The following is a 4,253-nucleotide window of genomic DNA, read 5'->3' as shown; positions in this document are numbered from 1 at the left end:
CACTATTTTGTAAGAAAACATGAGCGGAAGGTCCAGCTTGTGCTGAGTAAACTAGGAGGCACCTCGCCATCATGCCCAGGGCCTGGGCATGAGGACCGTGTAGTATTGCTAGTATCTCACGAGCCAGGAGGCTATGCGCTTCTTCTCTTTCAACGCTTCCGTCTTGCGAGCATGTGTGTGTACGGAAAAGACTGCTGTAGTCGCTGAAGTGTAATGGGTATGATGATCAACGCTGCAGCACAGCATCGATCTAGCATTACATCTTCGACAAGGTGCTGAATCCTGCTGTCCTATGCAGAGTGTAGGCGCTCTCTGTTGGTCCTTATACCCCCCTGACTGATAGTCTTTTTACCCCTGCTGCGTGTAGTTACCATGTAGAGGATAATAGTGTAACACGGTCAAGGGCAGGGACGAAAGTTCAGCAGGGAGAAATGCCGCGTTGCTGCTGCTTGCTGCGTGCTGCGCAAGTTGACGAGTGAGCAGCAGTACCGACGGCTAAACCTGTAGTGTATTTGTAGGATTAGAAGTAGGATGGGGCGTGCAAACTACCGGCCTGCTATCCGTAAAAATGTGGCTCAGGACACGCGCAGCAGGTGGAGCTGGGGCGCGGCCCTGGCTCTTCCTCTCCGCTCGACATCCCACTTGATCATGTTGAAGAGCATCTTTAACACGATCGCCTTAGAGATCGCCGCGATGTCCTTGGCGCCGTCACGCTTCGCAGTAGCGATAGTACTTTGTCATTGGCGTATCTTCTTCATCTCATTCTTGCTTGCATGAACGCATAGTAGTAGGTAGCTGTCATCTCACGCGCGGCGATGATGATTGGCTTCCACTGGACGAGCTGAGTCGTGCTGACGGTCGATTCGTAGCACCTTCATTCCGTCTCGACAGCAGTCAATCTTCTCCTTCAGAAACGGCTTTGTTATCGCGTCGGCGATTATATCTTCGATGCCAACATGGCGAATTCGTAGCCGCTCGCTCTGCACCAGATGGCACACCAGGTCAAATTTGCTCAAAATGTTCTTGTTATTGCTGTGTTTGCCAGGCCTGGTAGCTAGGTAGATGCACGACTTGTTATCGCCGCAGATCTCCGGCGTCGCAAACGCCCAGGGCAGCTCCTCACAAAGTCCCATTAGCCACAGTACGTCTCTAATTTCCTTCATTCATTGCAATATTCTATGCTTTCGCTGTGCTCTGTGCGTTTATCTCTTGCTTTCTGGATCCGTACGAAACCACATTGCCATTGACGAATGTCACAAACCCGCTCACACTCTTTCGGTCCTCAGGATCATTCGCATAGTCAGCATCGATGTAACACGTGAGCTCGACGCTGTTCCTGGCAACAATGTTCATCACTAAGCCGTACTTGTTGGTACCAGCTAGGTAGCGTAGCACTCATTTAGCCACAGCATAATGTGTGTGGTCGAAACAGGACAGGTACTTGCTGCGATGACGCACAGCATGCGCAATTTCCGGTCTTGAGGCTGAGACTAGATACAACGAGCTCTCGGTACGGGGGCGGTGTATCATCTTGTACGGGCACGACCACCTCAGCGCGTAGCGCCTCCGACTTAGCAATCGCATTGCATCCTTCCATATGAAATCATTTCAGCACCTCCCGACTGTACTGCCACTGGCAGAAAATCGCATGTCCCCGCTGGCGATCGATCAATATCTCCACGCCGAGTAGATATTTGACTGGTCCGAGAGCAGTGAGCTGGTACTCCTCACTGAGTTGCTTGGAAACCTTAGCGCACAGGTCACTCGGGCCAAGTAGTAGGATGTCGTCAACATACACCGTGAGCAACACGGTGACTTCTCCTCCCACTTTTCTGGTGTAGGGTCCGTAGTCAGAGTCGAGGTGCTCGAGTCCGATCTTCGTCAGAAACCTATGCAACGTCTTGCTCCAAACGCGCGGCGCTTGCTTTAGCCCGTACAAACTCCTCTTTAGCTTGCATACGTACCGCGTAGAGTCCTCTCCAAAACCTGGACGCTGGTCCATATAGACCCTTTCGTCGAGATCACCGTACAAGAACGCGGTCTTGACGTCAAGTTGTAAAATAACCCACCCGCGTTGCAACGCGAACACGATCACGCATCTGATCGTCTCGAACCTGATGGCAGGCGCGCAGGCTTCGCTGTAGTCGATGCCCACGCGCTGTAGTAATCCTCTGATGACCAACCTGGCTTTGTATCGCTTGATCCTGCCGGTTGAAACCCTCTTCAATGCATAAACTCACTTGCACAAGATGGCACGCTTGCCGTTGGCTTCTGTACGCGGCACAAGCACCCAAGCTCCGCGTTGCTACTGTGAGTCCATCTCGACTTGCACGACATCTTTCCACTCCTTCCACTTCTTTGACCTTGACGCGTGTTTGTGACTGATAGAAATCTGCACATCCTCAACGCGCTGGGCCGTCACGATCGTCACTACGTAGTCCTTGAGGCGGGTGGATTTCTGTCGCTTCCGCTTCGGTCACGATGCAGCGATGCTGCTATCGTTTGGCGACGACTTCTTCTCCTTGTGTAGCTCCCCAATGCCATCGTGTGAGCGTCACGTTGACCGGCCTTGGTGTTTGAGGCTCCAACTCAATCTCCACACTGCTGTTTCTTTTTCTTTTTCTTTGTAGTCTTCCTTCGCTTGGAATCTCCCACTGAAGCTGCTGGCTCCGCAGTCTTCTCTGCGATTTCTCTTGTTCGCACTGGGTCACCACTCTGAGTCGATGACTCACTTTCAAGTTCTTTGACTTGGTCTTGGTTTTCACCGGCTATAGCGAGCTTCTTCATCTGCGCTGCTCGCTTTGCAGCAAGTTCTGCAGGCACGTATACATCGTTGTCCGGATCGGCACGATCGGAATCTCCGCAGGTAAGTCGTAGTCTCTGTAGATGAAGGCACTTAATAAAAGCTGTTCAACGTACACGCTGTGCACAGTATACTTCTCATGCGCTTTCATGTTCCCATCTCGACACGTCGTCACTGATCCTGTGCGCAGATTCAGTAGCTTGTAGCCCTTGGTCTTCTTGCTGTTACCAAGTAGTAAGCACACTTGCGTCTTTGAAGTGAGCTTCTCCTTCCTTTGACGAGAGTCTTCAGGGATGTGGGTGTGCACCAATCATCCCCACGTGCACAGCACGCTAAGGTCTTGTGGTGTAGGGATTTCCAGATTCGACCATACGCCGACCTACTTTAGGTCAAGAATCGGCTCGGTCTGATAACCCAGAGCTTAGGAGCCAAGGATCACGGTAAGTACTCGGCGATCTGTCCGGATATGCTATCCGGATAGCCGTTGAGCTCAACGGCCGCCTGAAGAGTCGGTAGAGATCCGAAACGACTACATTTCACTAGATATTTGTATGAGAAGCATAGGGATTAAATAGGAGGAGCCGAAAAGGCTCTCAGAAGATAACAGAGCAGAATTTTCTAGTCCAAGACACGTGTACACTTTTTCTGGTAAGTCCCTGCATAGGGCTGGATTATGCCTGCCGTCAATACTCGAGAGGCATAGCTGTAGAGTATTGACTGGTAGCGCCAAGAGATTAGGTCGGTCCGGGTAGGACAAAGTCTGCTACGCGCGAAAGAAAGTCCCGCATACTCAGCGGGCCGGTACGTCGGATAGCCCGGGTGCCGTAACACTTCTAGCTGAGCAGCCTCTGCGCTCGGTGACCTGTAAAAGCGCTCGCGCGCCGTCGTCCATCCTTTGGTGGAGGGCACAGGGCTGTGAACGAGCTCAGCCGAACCAAACTCGGCGGAGCCTCGGAAGTGATCTGACTTGGTTAGTCGGAACCGAGTGGAAGCGAGCCACTCGTCTGTCCCGGAAGGGCCGGACCGCGAGGGGACCACCCTCTGCGCAGGCCATACAACCGCCGAACTAACTCGGCGATTCGTTGTGGTTTGTGTAAGGAATCCACATCTGACGGTATTTGTGTGTTCTACTACACCACAACTGGTGCCGCGACCCGGGAACAGGAGTGTGTGCTTGTTTTTATAGGTGCCAGCTAACCAAGTTAAGAGGAAGAGAAGAGAAAGAGAAGAGTGAAGATGGTCAAGGGATCAGCAACTCCGAGCGACGGAAGCCCAGCGACGGCTGGAGGATCGCCTCTCGTGGAGTCGGACCCGGCGGATCAACGACTCATCGCCATGACGATGGAGGTGGGACGAACCGTCCAGTTCGACGAGGATGGCCAAGACCAGGAGAGCGAGAAGCGGAGACGCAAGTGAAGGAGAGTATGAAGAGAAGGCCGAGACCGCTTAA

The sequence above is a fragment of the Phytophthora infestans genome, genomic scaffold (assembly GCF_000142945.1).
Source record: "Phytophthora infestans T30-4 supercont1.75 genomic scaffold, whole genome shotgun sequence".
NCBI classification, from domain to species: domain Eukaryota; phylum Oomycota; class Peronosporomycetes; order Peronosporales; family Peronosporaceae; genus Phytophthora; species Phytophthora infestans.
Note: the sequence above shows the minus strand (reverse complement) of the source record.